The sequence below is a fragment of the Astyanax mexicanus genome, chromosome 16, assembly GCF_023375975.1.
Source record: "Astyanax mexicanus isolate ESR-SI-001 chromosome 16, AstMex3_surface, whole genome shotgun sequence".
In the NCBI taxonomy this organism is placed as follows: domain Eukaryota; kingdom Metazoa; phylum Chordata; class Actinopteri; order Characiformes; family Acestrorhamphidae; genus Astyanax; species Astyanax mexicanus.
Window position 1 is genome coordinate 5,014,375 of NC_064423.1, and position 23,270 is coordinate 5,037,644.

Here is a 23,270-nt window from a genome sequence, read left to right on the forward strand (position 1 = left end):
GATCTTCACATCATAGCTAGGTTAATCTAGCTAGTTAGCAAACTAGCTACTGTTACGTCAAACAAACACAATTCACTAACCAAGCTAACCTAGCTAACCAGCTAATAGAGAACATTTTAAGAATGGTAAGCAACGTTTAAAACCTTTCAAAATGGTTCCAGGAAGGTTATAACCTTTAATGATACAAATGTAATGTTTCAGGAACATTCTAAAAACGTTTCTCTCATAAGGTTCCCAGCTAGACAAATACATAATACATGTTAGTATATTATAAAAGCGTTAAAAGTAGCTAACCTAACTTTCCCAAAACTAAAAATTTAACATTGACACAAGTGACGCTGCAGAAATGCTGCAAGACCATTTAAAAACGTTACACAAAAATGTTTTAAGAATATCCATTAAACTTTCAAAACAGCTTGAATGTTCTAGGAACTTCAATTGTAACAGAAAACTTTCTACTGAAAACATTTTGGTGGGGCAAGTGGAAGTGCTTTCTGAAGCTTTTTTCTTGTTTTAGTTCTAGAATTTTTGATTTGTACCTTATTAATTGGGTCTGCTTTTAATAATAAACCAGAAGGTGGTGATTATTGGACTGGGGTGATTAAACTATCCAACTAGTTTAACATTAGTGTAGCTAAATACATTTTAAAGCATTTTTTTAGTTTCCATTTAGTTTAATTATACAGAATCCTTTATAATCTTAAATTTAAACTGGATGTTCACATCATAGCTAGGTTAACCTAGCTAGCCAGCTAACTAGCTACCGTTACGTCAAGTGAACACAATTCACAAACCAAGCTAACCTAGCTAGCCAGCTAACAGAGAATGTTATGACAACATTTAGCAAGGTTTAAAATCTTTTAAAAAGGTTCCAGGAAGGTAAACCTTTAATGATACAGATATAATGTTCCATACAAGACAATATGTAATGGTAGTACATCATTGAAACGTTAAAAAAGCTAATGGAACTTTCCCCCAACCTAAAAATTAAACATTGACACAAGTGATGTTGCAGAGACGTTACAAGAATGTTTAGAAATGTTACACAAAACTTTTCTAAGAACATCCAGAAAACTTTTTAGAACATTAATTGTAACAGAGAACGTTTTACTGACAAAAAAAAAAAAATGTTACTTGGGTATCTACACAAACCAAGTGGGGGCGCTCTTTGACACTTTTTATCTAGTTCTAGTTCTTCAATTTATGATTTGTAGCCTATTAATTGGGCCTGCTTTTAATAATAAACCAGATTATGATGGTGATTAATGGACTGTAATTAAACTATCCAATTATCCCCAATAGTTTAACATTACTGTAGCTAAATAAATAAATTAGAAGCAACCCAAATACTGTACACAATGTCATAAAACAGACCATTTTTCAAACCCTGGAGCCCTGCACTCACCTAGACAGAGTTATATTGATTGATTTAATCATTTTATCATACATTTATCACACAACTCATGATCCACAAATAACCCACAAATAGGTTTATAGCTATGGGTCTGTTAGACAGGCTCTGCATAAACCAGCACTGCTGCAGCATTTTAAAGCACTGTTTTAGTTTCTATTAAGTTTAATTATGCAGAATAATATATTTTCAACATCTTAACTCATCATTTATTTATTTAATTTAATTTATGCATTAATTTATGCATACAACACAAGTCTACTAACTTTTATCTCCCTCAAATCCTCACAAAATATCCTAAAATGAAACAGATCAAAGCTGAAACAGGCTAAACTAACCCCTAGAAATGTGGATATGTGTTTACAACCAAACCAGCAGCAAAGCAGCGTCTGAGCAGCTCCAGCATTCTTCACAAACCCAGAAAAGCTCAGCAGATCCAAGTTTTTACAAAGTTGAGACTCACCTCACCCACGCCCAGTCACAGCTTCTGCTTCTACTTCAGAGCTTCTGATTTCTGCGGTAATCTTCTGTTTCAGGCGCTGGGAAGTAAAGGATGGTGAAAAAGAGCAGAATAAAGAGGAGGAATAGAGGAGTGGGTGAGGAGTGGACCCCGCTGCTGCTGCTGCTCCTCTCTCTGCGCCTCCTCTCCGATCTTCCCTCCCTCCCTCGCCCGGGCTGAGCCTCCGGAGCGCCGGCCAGTCCCGCTCCGGCCACGCGGCGGCGCTGTGCATCCACTCAGCCGGGCTCCGAGCTGCCCCGGCCCGGGGGAGGAGGCTAACCCGCGCCGCTGCTGCTCGGAGACCCACATGTGCGCTGAAGACCACTGCAGATCACGGCAGATCCTGTGTACAGGTTTGTTTATGATCCTTACAAATCAACAGCTTCACTTCATCAACTCTCTCAGAGTCGCTATGTTTCAAACACCGTCCAACATTTCCTGAACACACGCGAAAAAAACAAATATACTAATTAAAACTTGTTTATTTATTTTAGGGAAAAGGTGGGTGTTATAAATCACCATTGGCTTTGGCTTTAACAGTCTTTTTTACTATTAGGTAGGGGTAAAAAGTATCCTCAAGTGCAAAGACTATTAAAAACGTTACGATGATGATGAAAATGGCACTCATCAGCACCGTCACAGGAAAAGAAGAGCAAGAGCTTCCTCTTCCTTTCCTCTTACCAGCCTCAGAAACCGCAAGTTAATAAATTCTCCCTGAGTCTCTGTGTTTCAAACACTGTCCAAAAGTTCATGAACATACCCGAAAAAACAAAAAAAAACTAATTAAAACTTGTTTATTTATTTTAGGGAAAGGGTGGGTAGTATAAATCACCATTGGCTTTGACTTTAACAGCCTAGGGGTAGAAACAGGTAAGGGTAGAAAGTGTGCTGATGATGAAACTGGCACTCATCAGCACCGCCCCCGGAAAGGAAGAGCAAGAGTTTCCTCTGTTGTACAGGATAAGTTCATCAGAGTTACCAGCCTTAGAAACCTCAAGTTAATCAATTCTCCCAGAGTCTCTATGTTTCAAACAACATCCAACATTTCCTGAACACACAGAAAAAATATATACTATACTATATAAACTATATAAATATACTAATTAAAACTTGTTTATTTATTTTAGGGAAAAGGTGGGTGTTATAAATCACCATTGGCTTTGAACAGCCTAGGGGTAGAAACAGGTAGGACTTTAAAGAAGCAAGAGTTGCTTCTCTTGTTCATCAGAGTTACCAGCCTTAGAACCCACAAGTTACCAGCCCCCTTAGATAAGAGTATTTTGGTTTGTTTAAAACTTTTAAGTTACTACATGGTTCCTTATGTGTTACTCTTATAGTCTGGATCACTTCAGTTTTAATTCACAATTCACACTGACAAAAAAAAAAACTTATTAAAGCTTGTTCATTTATTTTAGGGAAAGGGTGGGTATATAAATCATCTTTGGCTTTGGCTTTAACAGCCTTTTCTACTATTAAGTAGGAGTAGAATGTATCCTCAAGTGCATTCACTGCAAAGACCATTAAAAACGTTATGATGATGATGAAACTGGCACTCATTAGCACCGCCCCCGGAAAGGAAGAGCAAGAGTTTCCTCTGTTTTAAAGGATAGGTCCATCAGAGTTACCAGCCTCAGAAATGTATGTTTAATAGGGGTGGGCGATATGGCCCTACAATAATATCACAATATTTCATGGTATTTTCATGGTAAGGTGACTCTTGGCGATTTGACAAAACACTGAATTAAGGACAATTAAGTATTTCAAGAATACACTACTGCAATAAAATGAAAATATTTTTTTATTACTACATACGATATGATATTGCACACTCCTAACTGAGATATTAAAAAATACAAGACTTTTAACAGATTTGTAACAGAAGTCAATGATGCAGAATTATTAGTCATGATAATAATAATAATAATGCACTCAAAATATCTCCATATATTCAGGATTAAAGTAAAATGAATGACACTGGACAGATATAATCTGTCTCCAGAAGTGGGAATAATGGGAAATGAGAACAGTGTGAATTTTTCTTGTGCTAAAAGCAAAAGCACCCTGATGTGATAATAAATAATAATAAAATAATAAGACAATTTGCTTCCTCAAATGATTAGAGTATAGAGTGCTGGAGCTCCAGCCAATACCACTGGAATAATCTTAAGTGGATTTTTTTATTCTTAACTAATCATCAATCATTAGTACATCATTAGTACTCTTACTGACCCCAGTGATCTCATATCCTCTCAGCTAAAACAAATGCTGCGGAATCCAGAGTAAGGTCTTTGTAGAAGATTAAAGGCTATTACTGCAGCAAAGGGAAACACACTCCCTATTATTTCCCTTGATTCCAAAAGCAGCTCTGGATCAGCAGGTGTCTAAAATCTGTCATGTGTACAGTGTATTTTGACTGCCTCAGGACAGCCTGATTAGAAAGATCCTGTGACATTTTGAGAAGAATGTTCACAGGTCATAAGGAAATGGGTTCGTAACATTTTGGTTTACCACAGGAAGCAGAAGCTGTGATTTTGGGAAATGCCATTCATTTTTCCCAAAGAGAAATCCAGTTAGACCCATATCTCCTAATATGTGCATGACTCCTGACTACAGACTGCAGTAAAGCTGTCACAAAACTACTTTAAAATAATCCAGGTCCAGATCTCAGAGAGGGCAGTGACATGATAAATCCCATCAAAGAATGAGGACAAAAAGCATTTAGCACTTCGTTACGGAGCCCCTGAAGGGACATGGTGTATTTTTTGCGTAAAAAAGTGGTGAGCACCAGATAGTAAGTGGTGAGCACCAAATAGTAAGGGTGAGTACCACATACTTAGTGGTGAGCACCAGGTAGTAAGTGGTAATCACCACATACTAAGTGGTGAGCACCCCATACTAAGTGGTGAGCACTAGGTAGTAAGTGTTAAGCACCACATACTAAGTGGTGAGCAACACATAGTAAGGGGTGAGCATCCCATACAAGGTGGTGAGCAGAAGTTAGTAAGTGGTGAGCACCACATACTAAGTGGTGAGCAACACATAGTAAGGGGTGAACACCCCATACTAGGTGGTGAGCACAAGTTAGTAAGTGGTGAGCACAACATACTAAGGGTTGAGCACCAAGTAGTAAGTGGTAAGCACCCCATACTAAATGGTGAGCACCACATACTAAAGAGTGAGCACCAGATAGTAAGGGTGAGTATCACATACTTTGTGGTGAGCACCCCATACTAAGGGGTAAGCACCAGGTAGTAAGTTGTGAGCACCACATACTAAGTGGTGAGCACCAGACAGTAGGTGGTGAGCACCACATACTAAGGGGTGAGCACCCCATACTAAGGGGTGAGCACTAGGTAGTAAGTGGTGAGCACCACATACTAAGTGGTGAGCACCATACAGTAGGTGGTGAGCACCACATACTAAGTGGTGAGCACAAGTTAGTAAGTGGTGAGCACCACATACTAAGTGGTGAGCAACACATAGTAAGGGGTGAGCATCCCATACAAGGTGGTGAGCAGAAGTTAGTAAGTGGTGAGCACCACATACTAAGTGGTGAGCAACACATAGTAAGTTAGTAAGTGGTGAGCACCAAGTAGTAAGTGGTAAGCACCCCATACTAAATGGTGAGCACCACATACTAAAGAATGAGCACCAGATAGTAAGGGTGAGTATCACATACTTAGTGGTGAGCACCCCATACTAAGGGGTAAGCACCAGGTAGTAAGTGGTGAGCACCACATACTAAGTGGTGAGCACCATACAGTAGGTGGTGAGCACCACATACTAAGTGGTGAGCACAAGTTAGTAAGTGGTGAGCACCACATACTAAGTGGTGAGCACTACATACTAAGAGGTGAGCACCAGACAGTAAGTGGTGAGCACCACATACTAAGGAGTGAGCACCTCATACTAAGGGGTAAGCACCACATACTTAGTCCGAACACTTTTGCACATGACACTATTGACTGGTACCATATATATATTAACAATTAAAAGTAAGTTGAGCAGACAAACCATGCAAGATCTTGGGTTTATACTTTTTAAGTTAGTGTAAGAAACTATATGTGTTTCTTGTATTTTTCTTTTTTCTTTTGGGGTTCTAATTCTTCTTTCTTTCTCTTTCTGTCTCTCTCTCTCACACACACACCGCATCTGCATGCAAAAACTCCCCATAAAGCCAATCGTAGCTGTTTTGATTATCCATCATTATTCATCACATGTTGCTGCTCAGCTTCTCACCATGTGTATCTCCTCAGCTCTGGATGGGGGCAGATTTTGGGGGTTTGCCCCAGAGTTTCAGCTTCACTGGGCTTTAGGGAAAAGAGGGAAGATGGAAGTGGGGACGGATATCTTCTCTAGCCTCTTCTCTATCTACTTAAATCACCCTTACATAAGAGAATAGAGGAGCACTGGAATGATGACAGTGTGATCCGGGTGATGAAGAGCACATGTGCTTTTGAATATATGCATGAATGCGTGTGCTGACTGCACAAGCTCTTCTGCTCCAGCGTGTTTATAACACTCTGTAAATAAGATTACTGTTACTGAATTACAATCACTGCAGGGGAAAGTGCTCCACGCAACATCTCACAAAGGTAAAGCCAGATTAGGTCTAGCGCCTCTGCTGGCTGGCTGCAGTATGATGTGTAGCTCTGTCTTAGTACACATATCCATATGTTTCAGTATAAAAACAGCCCCGCCCATTTCCATCTCAATATTCTCCTCCAAACTGTCTTTGTATTGCTAGTGTATAATTTCAACAGTTCAATTCAACAGTTTTTCCTATGCTAATTTATACACTAGTAATGTTCTTCCAGAAACCAGTTTTTAAACCATCTCTTAAAAAAATAATAAAAGAAAATTACATTCAAGCATATTTTAACAAGAAAGAAGTACATACTTTTAACAGTAAAATAATCGCAATTGTGTCCGTTCTGCACATCTCCTTGCTGCTCTCACTCCTGCTAATTTTGGAAAAAACTTATGGCAACTTACATAAATTTCATTAATACATTAATTGTAATTAAGCTATATTCAAATACAACATAATAGCATTAGATTGTACTGAAATCCTATTGTTTCTTCCCGCCCACTCCTCCACCGGACTAAAGCAGTGTTATACCGGATCACCGGAGCACTTTATTTCACAAAAACAGCTCATATAGCATTCATTCATATTTAAGCCAACAACTAGACGTTAAAATTTAAAATAAGACTACCCTTATAAAGGGTTTATAAATGGTTTATAAGTTCCTTAATTAATTAATATTGATTAGGTTGTAAATGCCTTAAAAACATTGGATAAGCAGTTACAACACATCAGTTGTAAAGGCAACAGTATCAAATCTGTGGGTTGCTTAGTCATTTAATTTATTGTAAATAATTAAACATACTTACAAATATATTACTATGACAGGTTTAATGCTGATTGATAGAAAACACAAAGTAAGATCAGTATCTAGATAGATCTGAGGTTTGACAAGGTAAATAAGTGTAGAATTACTATTTCAGCTCACTGTTGCCATTTATATTTATGCGTTGTCTAATATTTATTAACTGCTTATTAATAGGTTTTAAAGTATTTCCAACATAATTAATAACCAATAATAAACACCTTTATAAACCATTTATAAACCCTTTATAAGGGTAGTCTTATTTAAAGTGGTACCATTTAAATTAATTAAAATGAATGAAAAAATGATGGAATGAGATGTTTAACTCCAACAGATTTCAATATTAGAACCCCAATATCTCACTTTTACTCCACTACTTTATACTTTATACAAAAAAAAAATAAAAAATTGCTTTTGGCTTATTATGAATCAGCATAAAAATGTGCATATCATAAGAAAAGAAGTGTGTTTAATCAGTTCTCAATTAGAGAAACCACTTTAGAAATTCATCATTTGACCCTGCAGCAATTAAAACACAATTTTTAGTTTAGCTTTAGTTTAATGGTTTGTAATGTGTGTATATCAGTATATCAGTAAATCTCTCTGTATAGGAATTCTAAATGTGTGCCTTGAAAGGGTTAAAAAGTGCATTCACACAGGTCCATCCTGCACAATCACGTAATCATAAACACACACACACACACACATACAAAAAAAGCGCAACATCTTACAGCTGTCTTTCCCCCTCCCCTTTCTCTCCCTACACATTCAAACAGACTGTGTGTGGTATGGATGTTAAGTATGGATGTAAACATATACCACAACATCTGCAGCACAGAATTACACTTCACATGCAACCTTCTAATGTTTAGCTTTAGGTCCAGCACTGGCCCCTGACTCCACAGCTGTATCACTCCTTTACACTATCCAGACTGCTGGAGTGTTACCTGCTTCAATCTGGGCCTCAACCGTATCACCTTCAAAACCAGTTTAATGCTTCACTGACGTGTAATAAGGAGAATAATGTTTTTATCATGTGTATTCCAGGCTCGGATCGCTGCTAACTGCACTATGCAACTTTGGTGAAATGTGTAAGACAGTGCTTAAGAGAAGTTAGTAGAGAGTTAGTAGAGCCCAAAACCCGACCCGAGCTTGTGCATGTTCTGCCTGAGCCCAATCTTACTCACCCCATACAGTAAAGCCTTAAAACTGAGCTTTTTAAAACATTTTCGGGCTGTTCAAATGAGCAAAATCTGTTTAGAATAAGGTGAATTAAAATTGTAACACTAAAGAAGCATAGTCCTAGATCTTCAAAAGATTAAAAAACCAACAATGCAAACAATGATCCACAGGCCGCAATATCGGTAAATTAGGCTGCAGGAATGACGTCTGAATGACTTTCCTCTAATCTTATATAATTTAAAATGTTTTAGAAGTATATTATACATGCAGCATCCCACAAACCCATAACAAGGTCAGTTTCCTCTACTGAGAGGTGTTAGATACTTTCAAGTAACTGCGTCATTAAAATAGCAATCCACCAAAGTCAGAGTGCATCTGGCTCTTAAAGGCAAAATAGCACGTTATTGCATGTTTTGCCGAAAATTAACCACACCCATGATTAATTAAGAGAATTAGTACATACTTTTTCCACGTTTCAAGCCATGCAAGGTGTACTTTTCCCGTCGTTACGATAGAAAAGACACTTTGATATGCCCTAAACCAAGTTGCACAGTGTGTGGTTGGTGACTCACCTAAAGATTGCTTAAATAGGGCCCTGGGTCTTGCCCAATTTGTCGAATTACTTGCCATATATGCAGTCTATAAGCCAGCCAACGTTCCCAGTTAAACCCAGTCACACTACATGGAAATATTATTTAACCACTTAATTCTTTACACTGACACTTCTCCAACCTCACTTACATTCAAGTACATTTACCCATGATTGGGTATTCACATATTCACTTTACAGAACTGTATTTGTTACATATACATATTAATACTTCTATGGCACATCAGTCACTTTTATTACCGATGTCGTTGCACCTTGCACTTTTAATTCTTTAATGACCGTTAGCAACATCTACCGAACTGCTTTGTTTACTGATAGTTCTCTACCTTGTATAGAACGTTTTTATACCCTTATATATTTTCTAATCTTCTATTTTAATTTATGTTGAATATATTTCTTATTGTATTGTGTTGTGTTGTGTCTATCTATCTATTGTCTTTAACAACGAATCAAAGTTCTGTTTGGGATCTAACGATGGTCGGTGTTTGAGTATGGAGGCCTTTTTTGTGGAAAAACCTTTGGAGAAATTGCACCACAGTAGGGCAAGGCAAGACTTGTTTATCTATATAGCACCTTTCATAACGGTCATTCAAAGTGCTTTACAAATTAGAAAATACAAAGAGAAATCAAATTACAAAACATGTAAAAGAAAAAAAAGGAAATTAAAATAAAGCATGAATAAAACATGATTTAAACATGATTAAAGCTATATTCAAAAGAAGAATGAATTAGTATTAAAGTGCTGTTACAGACTAAAAGTGGGCGGAGCTGCAGTGTTTTAACCTGAACTGAAGGCTTAATCAAACGTTTTATCCCTTTAATGAAACAGCTTTATTGTAAAAAAAAAAAGACAGTAGAGATTTCTCAGATTTATCAGTTTGAGAAAAGCACTGTGATTCTATAAATACAGAGCAGTTTGTTGTCCAGTGTGGAGACGAGGTGCTGACGCTTCTCACTCTGCAGGTTCTGTAATAGTTAACGGAGAGGAAAAGGCATTTCAGCTCGGGTGGATGGAGAGCAGCCAGGACGGGAAAGCTGCAACGTATTTCTGTTTTTTTCCTCTGTCTTGGCGAGGGGCATGTATTTTCTTTAAAAGGAGAATGGGGAGAGCGCGAGGGGGAGAAACGTGGGGGAACTGAGTCTGTTCTGTCTCTAATGCACTGAGTGACTCATACTGAAAATATGACTCTACACTTTCCCCACTCTCAGCGAGCGCCATCTTATATCTCTCTCAGCTCTCGACATAACACACTCCCTTTAGTGCTACCAGCATTAAAAACCTGTATACAGAAACGTCTCTGCTGAAAACGCTCCAATAACTTCAGAGCGTAACATACAAGACTAATGTATGGATCTTGGATCTTTGGAAAGACTGTTCTGTTATTTGACTCTTCTTTTTTTTTTTGGTAAAATATTGGTCACGTACAGAATATGCTAAATCAGGGGTCTGAATATGCTAAATCAGAACCATCTGGCCCATGAGGTTGTTTGAACTATAATGGAACGATAATGAAAAAATAAATACATAAATAAATAAAATGCTTCTCTGGTGAGCTTTTGTTTACTTTCCTCCCGTCTCACTCTTTGTCACGCTCGGCGTGACTTCAGTTTCCGCTCGTTCGCGTTTTTCCGCCCGTTCTTGGGCTCCCTATCTCCTTATAAGGGTGTTTTTTCTCTGACGTGTCCCAATTCGCTATGTGGTGGCAGCGGTAGTGTACTGGACCATGACCCTAATGACACGGGTTCGATCCCACGTGAGGAGCGGGTTTATTTGTGTGTTCCTTTCTTCTTGGGTTTACCTGCTTTGAATTCAACTGTTCTGCAGTCTGGTTCAACAACCCTCTGGGCTGGAGAGCAACTAGTCTGTAACAAAACAGAATTTTCTTTGTGCCCCGCCACGTAATGGCTTGGAAAATATCTGGCCTGCGGTCAAATTTAATTCCAAGGCTTAAGCATGTTTCTTGCAGATACGACATTCTCTTAGCTTTGGTGAACAATGTGACATAATTGCACAGAAAACGAGCAACCACCGACTTCACGAACAGGCTTTGTTTAACATGTCGTTCACATAATAGCTGGTGGAACTCTGTGACCAAAGACACTAAATAAAAAACACCTGTGACTGGCTGGAAATGTAGGCATTAAGCAAGTTAAATCGCAGAAATAATGCTAGCTTATTAGCTCGTAGGGTTGGGCGATGTTTCCTTAATTGGCAGATGACGATGTTTACAGTGAAACATCGCGATGGACGATGATATCATTGGCGGTGGGGTGTCAATAAAAGGTCATCACTCATCTTAATTTATTTAACTAAACTGAGTTGTTATATTACTTATAGCCTCGCACTGAATTCAGCTCCACGCTGAGAGAGAAAGAGAGAGAGAGAAAGAGAGAGAGAGAGATATCAATAAATATGTGAATTTAATACCATTTAATACCATACATTTAACTACACTTGATAGGACCTTATTTATTAATTTTTTTTTATTTTTTTTATCGCAATGCCGCGCGCTTTCCTTATGACTGACGCTAAATCCTTATAACTGTTTGATCCAAACTGTTATATTAATACTATTGTAAGGTTTTTCGTTTCTATGTTTTGAAATTCGTTAGATTATATTTTTGTCAACATTTTGGGTTTATTTTCGTTTGTTATTTTTGTAATAATAATAGAAATTACATAATTTATTTTCTTTTGTACATTTTTTAAGGGGCAAGTAACAAAAGTAAGTCAATAGTTACTTTTACTGGTAACTAGTTACTTTTATAGTGGGGTAACTCATTTAGTAACTCAGTTACTTTTTGGAGAAGTAACTAGTAAATATAACTAATTACTTTTTCAAAGTAAGGTGCCCAACACTGGTTGACAATGAGCAAGTTTCCAGGCTTATTCTATTTGCCTGAATAACATGAAATGTTTAAAACTAATACAGACATGTAGAAAAAAAACAAAGACAAGCTGTAACCTAGATATAAATAATAATATCCTAATAATAATAGAATAATAATACAATAATAATAAATAATATAATAATATGCCAATTAGGTGTTAAGTTATATACCTGATTTGATCTTTTTCCGTACAATCCCTGCTAAAGTTTTAGGTGAAGGAGACCTAAAGAAGGTCAGTTTCTGGAAAAACTAAAAAGTGGGCGTGGCATTGCGATGGTTGCCATCCATCGCGATGTTGGGTCATAAATGACAACCCTATTAGCTTGCAAAGGCAAGTGCGGTCCCTCTTCTTGTACTTGCAACATAATATCTTTTATATATAGACATGTCTTTTTGCAAAATGAAAATTATCATTTTAAAACAAACTCTGGTCCAGAGACTTTCTTCCACCATTTTGCCAAAACCATTTGCGAAGTATTGCCAACTTTACCTGTGTACTTCACACTGAGTATTTCTCTGTTAGTTTTTTTTGGATTTCATTTATTTGGGTTGTCCTTTTTGTTGGTTTTAGCTATTTGATTTTATCTCCTACTTATCTCTAACCCCTCCCAGACTTTCCATGTAGTCCATGTAGTTATCATGTAGCACTTCAGCTACTCTCGCTGTCCTTTTTATTTAAAAAAACATTTTTACATCCGCAAGTAGCAGGCAGATTGGCTTTAAAATCCAGATGATTTTGCTTAAATATAGGTGTGTCTTCTTGTACATGGCATTTTGATCAGATAAGTATTTTAGTTTTTTGTTTCAATTCAGAAAGAATGTAGTGCAAATGTGCACGCTCATCTATTTCTTCCATTTCTCGACCAATACACACTGTTTAGTATATCCCATATGAGGGTCAGCCCTTAAGAACAAATTCACTAAGGTTTTGACCTGATCTCCTTTGTTAGTCACTTTCTTTTTCCCTCATTACTCGTTTTTTCTTATTCATTTTCATGCATGTTAAAGCCATAAGGTTTCTGTGTATTGACAGCTACCAAACTGAATCCATTCTGTTCTACAGCCATACTGACCCGCACTCATCTATTTGTATTGTTTTCATCCCTTATTCCTCCCATTCACTCCTATTCATACCAACCACTTGGAACACACATTAAACTACTACTTCACCCTTATTGCAACACCTTAGCAACCAACAGCTATACCATAGTAACACCTTAGAAGCTGCTTAGGAACACCTGGCAATCCAACAAATCACCACAGCTTTATCTGGAATCACTTTTGATACTGATATAAGGAGAATAACACTGTTGGATACTGCAGCATCCGCTCTGAACACTGTGCAGATGCAGAATTCAACAAATATTCTTTCACTGTCATGTAGGAGAGCTCTGTGTTTGCACAGCTGAAGTAACTGCTGTTTTCTTAGTGATTTTATTTACGCACTCAGTTCTTTGTTTCGGATCCAAAATATCTGTAAAGGAAATTGGCCAGGGCATCTTGACCTTCTCGTTACACTTAACTCAACTGTGCTTTAAATGGGAAACATTTGTTACTGTAATTAATTCATTTCTGGACCATTAATTTTGTTTGTTCAACTGTGTGCCAAGTATTGCCAACTTTATTTTTTTGCGTACTGAGTAATTCAGTGTTTGAATTCAGTGTTTTATGTTTTTCATCTTTTGGTTTGCCCTTTTAAAAGTTTTATTGTTGTTTTTTTATCCCATTTTCTCCCCTAATTTAAAAAGGCAATGACCCAAAACACGCAGTAGGACTCATTTTATCACTAATAATGCCTCAACACACCAGGAGGGTGAAGACTAGCACATGTGAAGTTAGACCCTGCCTCTTTTTGAACTGTTGCTGATGCTGTAGCATTGCCGAGTAGCATCACAGCGCTAACGCTCGGAGAAAGGCGCAGCAACTTGGTTCCGACACATTAGCTCACAGATGTAGCCTTGTGCTGATCCACATCACCCGTGGAGTGATGAGGGAAAAGAGCGACATCTACTGTACCCACCCAGAGAGAGGAAGGCCAATTGTGCTCTCTCAGGGCTCTGGCAGCTGATGGCAAGCAGCATGAATGGGTGTTCTCTGGTGAACATGTAGCACTTTAGCTACTCGTTTATCATTATTTATAATTAAAAAAAAAACAAATTTTTACAACAAAGAATCTGGTTTGTGCTTTAAACATTGTAGTAAATAAGGCATTATTGTTCATTTTTGCAGGCAATGTTTCTTAAATTGGTAGAATTGGATTAATTTGCCACACAATATTACGGTTTCATTTTTTTAAACGTTTTACTTAATTTTAAAATCCACTATCTCTATAAACCTGTATCATACCATTTATCTTACAAATTGTAAACTAACTAATTATGAAGATCAATGAAAATATTATATTATTTTCTGCAAGTGAGATTCTGTTTTTTTTTAGGTTTATTAGAAAATTATTGTGAAGCTTTTCTAGAGGTGGGTTGTATTTTTGTAACTTTTTTATGACCTCCCTCATAAATGCTATGAAGTGCATTAAAATTGCTTTCTGTTTTAATATTTTTTTTCTACAAAGTACAGAACGTCATCAGGCTCTGTCACAAAATATATTTAATCTTTTTGAAATATAGCACTATTTCCTTCTTACTATATTACAAATAGTGTGTCATTTAGAATATACCAGAGTACACCAAGTTCTCCTAATTACATAACCATTTTCCTCCTGCACTGCCCTCCACTTTCTAATTAGGCACTCGTGCACATCTGAGTGATGGAGCTGCTGAACAGTGGGTCCATTTGAACATGAAGTCTTGTAGTCAGGGGGAAAGAATGCTTAATTTTGTATTTAGGGCCAAGCCGAGCGAGGGGTAGAGTCTGTGCATTATAAATACAGTGCTAAAGAAGTGAGTGGATGCTTCCATTGAGTCACTGTTTCATGCAAACAAGCTGTGGTTTGTCAGTGGACTGGCCGGTCAGCCTGCTGCTGCTCAGGATACTGGCCAGAGGAAAGTCCAGTTGCCCCTGAGTTTAAATTCTATGACTGACTGAACAGTTTTGGCAGGAGCAAAGTAAAATTTTCACTGAAGCAGATGTTAACTTATCATACAACATATGTAAAGACATGACCTCAATCATTTATGCTGAATTCAAATACTCAGCCCAGTATAATGAGTATCAGACCACTAACCGGATACTCCTCTCAAGAGTGCATCGCTCAGCTCTGTACAGTAAAAGACTACTAACTATATCCCCTCTTAAGGGTGCACAACTGAATATTCCTTTTAAGAGTCCATCACTCAGTTGATCACTTAGCCCAATACAGTATGGATATGACTTCAATAATGTATGTTGAATTTAAATACTCAGCCCAGTACAGTTAGATTTAGAACTCTAGCCAGATTCTCTTCTCAAGAGTGCATCACTCAGCTCAGTGCAGTATCAGACATCTAACTAGATGCCCCTCTCAAGAGTGCATCACTCAGCTCAGTACAATATTAGGCCACTAATCGGATAGCTCTCTCAAGAGAGCATCATTCAGCCCAGTACAGTAATCAGACCACTTACTAGATACCTCTTTTAAGAGTGCATCACTCAGCTCAGTACAGTATCAGACCACTAGCTATGAATATCAATCACTCTTGAGAGTTGATCACTTAGCCCAATACAGTGAGTATCAGAACACTAACTGTATACCCCTCTCGAGAGTATGTTACTCAGCCAAGCATAGTGAGTTTTAGTAAACTGACCTGATACCCCATCGAGAGTCCAGCTGCTTTAACATGGTGTTATTATGTTATATGGTTATGTAAGTGGAATTACACAGTAATTGTTTTTTTATTCTATAAACTATTAGCTACATTTCTCCCAAATTCCAGATAAAAATATTGTCATTTATTTGCAGAAAATAAGAAATGGCTGAAATAACAAAAAAAAAAAGATGCAGAGAAAAAACAATGCAAAGAAAACAAGTTCATATTCATAAAGTTCAGAAATCAATATTTGGTATATCACAGTTTTTTTTTCATGCATCTTGGCATCATGTTCTCCTCCACCAGTCTTACACACTGCTTTTGGATAACTTTATGCTGCTTTAATCCTGGTGCAAAAATTCAAGCAGTTCAGCTTGGTGGTTTGATGGCTTGTGATCATCCACCTTTCTCTTGATTATATTCCAGAGGTTTTCAATTTGGTAAAATCAAAGAAACGTATTATTTTAAATGGTCTCTTTTTCCAGATCTGTGTATATATATATATATATATATATATATATATATATATATATATATATATATATATATATATATACATATATACATACATATATATGTATTTGTGACATGCCTATGTGGAAGGTGGAAGCCAAGGACAGAGGTTACCTACTTTTGTTCTGAGAAACTTGAATATTTGCTTTCATTTTGGTGTAAATTTAGAAGGCATGCTGTTCTAACCCGAACAATTCCCTGAGCATCATGGGTAAACAGAGTGAGAAGGATCTTCTCACAGACAGTTATTCCATACAGATCACCCAGATTCTGCTCTGCTTTTCTGTTTGATGATGGTGGGCAGCCAACTTTCGGTGGTCAGTGTATGACTCAGGGTCTCCACAGAGTTGTATACAGATTTTTTTTTTTTGGTGTGTGTGTTAAGTGCGTACGTGTTTGTGTGTGTGTGTGTGTGTGTGTGTGTGTGTGTGTGTGTGTGTGTGTGTGTGTGTTTGTGTGTGTGTGTGTGTGTGTGTGTGGTTAAGCATTTAGCCATGAATCTGCTTTCCCAGCTCTGGGCTCTTTTGGCTGAGGCCTGTTTTTAAGCTAAACCCTCATGGTGGAGGTTTCACAGGTTCTCACTGATTATGCACATTTGGAGGAGATTGTGGGATCGGAGGACGTAATACTTAGGAAACTTCATCCTTCCTCTCTGTCCCACAAACTCTCCCAATCTCTCCGCCCCCCCACCGCTGCTCACTCCCACTTTAGAAGAGATCAAGCTTCAAGCAACAAGTCTTAAACGAACAATAAATCTTCTATTTCCTGCAGTAACTTCTACTTTTAGCAACTATTAGTTAGCTTTAATCTCTGCTTCCATCTTTATTTCTATCTCTTCCTTCCTGACATTCAGCTTTCAGCTCTTTTCTGTAGGCTACTTCCATCCCTCTGGTCCGTAATGCCCGGATTGTGCTGTGACGGCCTTTATGTCTCTAGTTCTTATGGATGAGATCTCCTCCAGATGTTGTGTCTTGGTTCTTGGAGCCGCGGCAGCTGGGAGTCGTTAGGCTGGCGTGTTCTGTCAAACCTCCCCCTCTCCTTCCCAGAGTCCTCCCACCTTTAACCAGGCCCAGTTTCCAAAGACCTTGTTTGAATCCACTGTGGAGTAGAGTATAAGTGGGAGTGCAGGGCTGTATGTGTGTAAAAGAGCACAAATTTAGTTTAGTTCATGTCTAGAAAGTATACTGACATACTTTATTTACCATTACCTTTTTATCATCCCTCAGTAGACAGTCTGTAGCGATTTGCCATTACTATGTTCAATATTACTACTTATCAATCATGTATTTAATGTTAATAATGTGTAATATCACTGGTCACTGCCAACAACAGTACATACGAATACATCGCGAATAACACACAACCTCAAGTGTTATATTGCTTTTTTTTTTACAAAATTAATAAAGAAAATAAATCAAAGAACTTTAAGAAATTCAGAATATGCTTTAATATGGACTGCGCCTTCCGCCAAAAAGTAGTTCCACAACAACTGTAACAGAACTGAAACTACAAAACGGTGTATTCTTTATACAGACTAACGGCAAGAACGTTAGCTTGAAATCTAAATTAGGAGTAAGCGAAGATGGTAACTTAAACGTTAGGAGCGTGAAATAACGCTGATACTCTCCTCTCCTGCTCCAAGGGTTGTCTTCATGTGAAAGCTGTGCGTTTTTTTAGCATTTCTGCTTGTTTTGCTGGGTGGTGTTGGTTTTAGCTAGCCGGCTGGACTGTGGTTAGGTTAGCTTAGCTTGCTTTAGCTCAGCATTAGCTTAGCTTAGCCTAGCCTGGCTGGTTAGTGGTCTGGTTGTCAGACGGCATTAGCCGAGGTGATTTTCTTTCCCTTTTTTCCACAAAAGACAAGTCAGCACCATGGGCAAGCGTGCCGTAGCTGAGCGCTAGCCTGTGCTAAGCTAATGCTGCTGCTGCTGGTGCCGCTGGAGGTGATGATTCAAAACTGTCTTGTGTGCATAAATATGCTGTAGTTATATAGCAGTTATAGTTAAAGTAAAATATAAAAAATGGTAAAAATATGTTTTTTTTGTACATGGACTTGGTTTAACACACAATGCTTACAAAGTTGCTAACGTGACATTAGCATTGTTGGATGAACCCGGTTTCTGCCATTGCTAGCGTGGCATTAGCATTATTGGACATGCCTGGTTAACATGGAATTAGCATTGTTGTATGGGCCTGGTCGCTGACATTGCTAACATGGCATTAGCATTGTTGGATGAGCCCAGTTTCTGCCAATGTTTATGTGACATTAGCATTGTTGGACAGGCCTGGCAGGTGTGGCATTAGCATTGTTGAACAATCCTGGTCGTTGGCATTTCTAGCGTGACATTAGCATTGTCAGATGAGCCTAGTTGCTAACTTTTTCTTCTCAACCAAGAAAAAGTACAGCTCTGGAAAAAATGAAGAGACCACTTGATTTTGCTCTTTATAGGTATATGTTTGAATACAATTAATATTGTTGTTTTATTCTATAAACTACAGACAACATTTCTCCCAAATTCGAAATAAAAATATTGTCATTGTCATTTGGTGGAATAACCCTGGTTTTTAATCACAGTTTTCTTCATGCATATTGGCATCATGTTCTCCTCCATCAGTCTTACACACTGCTTTTGGATAACTTTATGCTGCTTTACTCATGGTGCAAAAATTAATTAAAGCAGTTCAGTTTGGTTTGATGGCTTGTGATCATCCATCTTCCTCTTGATTATGTTCCAGAGGTCTCTTATTTATTTTCAGAGCTGTGTATTGGAGTGTAAATTTTATTTGATGTCACCATTTTAGATGAAATAAAGAGCTACAAAGCTTTCTAAATAAACACAGAACACAGAAGTATGAATTTAATTATGAAGCATGATTTTCCACAGCAGCCTGATTTAGGCACACAGCGTTTGTGCTGATTTTGTGTGTTATCAGCGTGATGGATAGTTTCTCTGCTGGCTCTTTCTAAACTGTTACTAGGAAGGAGTTACTCAGGGCCAAGATTTAAAGAGGATTTTGGCTCAGAATATGTGGCTCAATCTGCATGTAAAGTAGCAAAAAAACACAATATTACCTTTTATGAGAAGGTAGAAAGGGTTTCTTGAACAATGAACAAAAGGTCTCTTTGAGTTCACAAGAATTTTAAAAGAAATCTGGCTCATCAATTATTTTTTTAAAGCTGATCCTGCTGCCCTGTGGATGAAAATGTGTCGCCAATAGAAAAGGATCCCAGTTGCATGCCTTTTGGATTCAATTATAAGACAAAGTTTAATAAACTACTAAATTCTGGCACTGCTCATGAGTCAACCCTGACCGGTAGTTTTTATATAGACCTGACATTAGCCTTTTTTTATGTTTCTTACTCATATACTGCTCTAAAGCCTTAAATTGACTCATCAAATAATTATTTTACACCAAATTTATGTGCTTAAAAATTGTTGATGATACTTCCAGCTTACTGCATGAAATTGGCTAATACCAAAGTGGGATAATTTGCAATACCAGCAAGCAACGATTTCCAATTAAAGAAGATCAGGCACTGATTTCAGTAAAAGTCTTCCATATAAGTTCATATGAGGAATCTCATTTCAGTTTAGCTTGTAATTGAATAATGCTCAGCTAACCCCTGTGGATAGTGGGGATTTATCATTAGCATTATGTACCAATCTGGAAAAAATAAGATATCACTTAAAAATTATGAGTTTCTTTTTTTTGTACCAAATTGAAAACCTCTGGAATATAATCAGGAGGAAGATGGATGATCACAAACCATCAAACCACCAAGCTGAACTGTTTGAATTTTTGCACCAGGAGTAAAAGAATAAAGTTTTCCAAAAGCAGTGTGTAAGACTGGTGGAGGAGAACATGATGACAAGATGCATGAAAAAAAAACTGTGATTTAATACAGCCAGGGGTATTCCTCCAAATACTGATTATTTCTGAACTCTTAAAACTTTATGAATATGAACTTGTTGTTTTCTTTGCATTATTTGAGGTCTGAAAGCTCTGAATCTTTTTTATTTTATTTTAGCCAATTCTGAATCAGTTTCTCTGATTTAACTATTTATAGGTTTATGTTTGAGTAAATTGAACATTGTTGTTTTATTCTATAAACTACGGACAACATTTCTCCCAAATTCCATGATTGTTACTTGTTTATCTACTTCACATTTATTAGTTACTTATTATATATTATATTTTATATTTTAATATGACTAACCAACCACTACTTCAAAAAAGGTAAAAAAAAAAATTGTCAGAAAAAGCGAACCACAGTTACTTCCTCTAGCCATGGTGTTTTTAATAATCGATAAGTAGAACTAGCTATATAGCTTATTAGCGTTAGCATTAGTAAAGTTTGTTTGAAGTAACCAATGTTTTTTTTTTTTGGCTGAGTAGCACTAGCTAGCTATCTAGTGAAACTAGCCAGGGTTAGCTAACTTTGCTAGCACAGAAGGCTTAGCACTGGCTACATGTATTAATTAATAATCAGCCTGTGCCAGAAAGATAAAGTCCTAAACTAGGAATCTTACCTTCAAAACAGCAGCTCAAAGCGAGATGTGCAGCAGCTTGTCTCCTCAACAGTTGTGCAGGGGACCAATAGATTTTGAGTATATTTGAGTTACTATATATTTTTAGGTTGCAGTTGTTACTGTTAACAAATAAGTAGTGTAAACTTTACATTTGTAATTTATTTCTCTTGCTGACTAATACATTTGAGTATTTTTTAAACAGTGTGCATGGGTTATATTTACCACCCTCCAAAATATTTTTTTACAGTGTACAATAGGGCCCAAGGTGTCTGACAGTGGTGGAATTGGAGCCCCAAATAAAATTCTACCTATTCTACAGCTAGATTTAATCCCAAAAGCCTTTTTGTTAGTCCTCTAGTAAATGTAATTATAAAAAAAGAATAAATTACTCACATTTAGACAATGTGTCCATTTAAGCACTGACGACTTTCCACAAAATGGGATTTATTTTCTTGACAGTTCAACCAATAGAGCTGTAAACACCCATAAATTAAAGCAGACAGCCTGCAGTTTATCATCAGAGTCACAGTTTCACTCTGCACTACACAGTCCAGAAAACAGGGCTAATTACTAACAAACACCCTGCGCTCTTTACCTCAGGCATCACAGCTTTACCACCAGAGCAGAATACATCCATATGTACATTGTTTTCAACTGAAATTCTTCCCACTTTATTTCCTGGCTCTGGGGGACAGATGCCTTAAGAGACCTCAGACCTGTTCATCTGCTTCATTACGACCTCATCCACTAAAACACAACGACAGCTGGCAGCTACAGGCTAAAGCTAAGTACTTGTTCTCACACCAAGGGCTTTTTCCACTGGTTTCCACTGTTCTATTGTTTAAAAACACTTTGTTTTTTTACCACAAAATTGCTAGAAGTTTTATTTTTTGGATTGGAGAGATTTCCTGCTGGGTAAAAATGTAAAGTCTTAAAAAAGATTAAAGGGGTCTCTTGCGAAAACCGTACTCTTGTACACATGCTGTGACGAAGTAGCTCTGTGCAATATGCATTAAACCAAAATTTGACCGGTGCAAAAGTATGGGCATCCTTATCATTTTATTGATTTGAATACTCCTAACTACTTTTTACTGACTTACTGAAGCACACAATTGGTTTGGTAACCTCACTGAGCTTTGAACTTCATAGCCAGGTGTATCCAATCATGAGAAAAGGTATTTAAGGTGGCCAATTGCAAGTTGTTCTCCTATTTGAATCTCCTCTGAAGAGTGGCATCATGGGCTCATCAAAGCAACTCTCAAATGATCTAAAAACAAAGATTATTCAACATAGTTGTTCAGGGGAAGGATACAAAAAGTTGTCACAGTTACCACTGTGAGGAACATAGTAAGGAAATGGAAGACCACAGGGACAGTTCTTGTTAAGCCCAGAAGTGATATATATCAGAAAGGCAGAGAAGAAGAATGGTGAGGCCAGTCAGGGACAATCCACAGACCACCTTCAAAGAGCTGCAGCATCATCTTGCTGCAGATGGTGTCACTGTGCATCGGTCAACAATACAGCGCACTTTGCACAAGGAGAAGCTGTATGGGAGAGTGATGCGAAAGAAGCCATTTCTGCAAGCACGCCACAAATAGAGTTGGCTTAGGTATGCTCTTGCACACCTCAGGCGACTCTGTTTGTTCGCATCACGCTTCCATACAGCTTGTGCAAAGTACTTTTCTGGCCACTTTACGTACTTACGTCACGCGTAAAACCAAAGAAACCAAGGAGTGAAGTTTCTGACTGAGCGCTCTCTCTCTCTCTCTCTCTCTCTCTCTCTCTTTCTCTGACTGAACATAACCTGGAATCAAATTCATCCGCCCTGAAAGGAGACCGCATCACACCCAACCCAGTTTAAAATTATTCTTCTGCATGCTCGGTGCAATTACCCATTCTCACCAGAGCCTAAATCCTCTAAATCCCAAGGCTTATGGACATCAGCTTTAAGAACTCTTTAAAGCACTTCTTTTGTTAATAGTGTAATAGTATTTAGGACATGTGACCACTACTCCCCATTATGACAGCAGCGCATCCATGGAAATTCATGCAAATATATATATATATATATATATATATATATATATATAGGATGATGTACTGTGCCACAATCTCAAGACTGTTGAAGAATGTTTCCATGAATACGACACAGAAATCAGCTTAACAAAGCGGCCTGTCCAGCCAGCGGATCTCATTCCAGAGGAACATCTGTGGAATGAGATGGAACAATCCATTTCAGAGCTTCTCTACAGCCAACTCTAAAACAACTCTACTCATCTGTAGGGAGCAGCGGGGTCACAGAGGGGCCGAATCCCAGAGTGCGGTCGGCACCTCGAGTCCATGTTGTTCTGCTGATAAATGACGGTAATGCTTATCTGATGGTTTATACTCAGTCAGATCTGTTTTTTAAAGCTCATTAAGCCTCATCAGCCCAGATGTGCTCTCCGCTCTCTTATACTGTGTTAACTGATGCTGACTTTAGAGCAGGATGGGTTCTG

The 23,270-nt window shown here is 37.8% G+C and overlaps 1 protein-coding gene across 1 annotated transcript in view; it reads right to left on the minus strand.

Moving 5' to 3' along the window:
* col6a2 (collagen, type VI, alpha 2) overlaps nt 1-1,889 on the minus strand; it is a 38,862-nt gene extending 36,973 nt beyond the window's left edge. The window contains exon 1 of the mRNA XM_022669539.2: nt 1,875-1,889. The gene's annotated coding sequence lies outside the window, so the exon portion shown is untranslated. The remainder of the gene's footprint in view (nt 1-1,874) is intronic.
* Nucleotides 1,890-23,270: the final 21,381 nt, after the last annotated feature.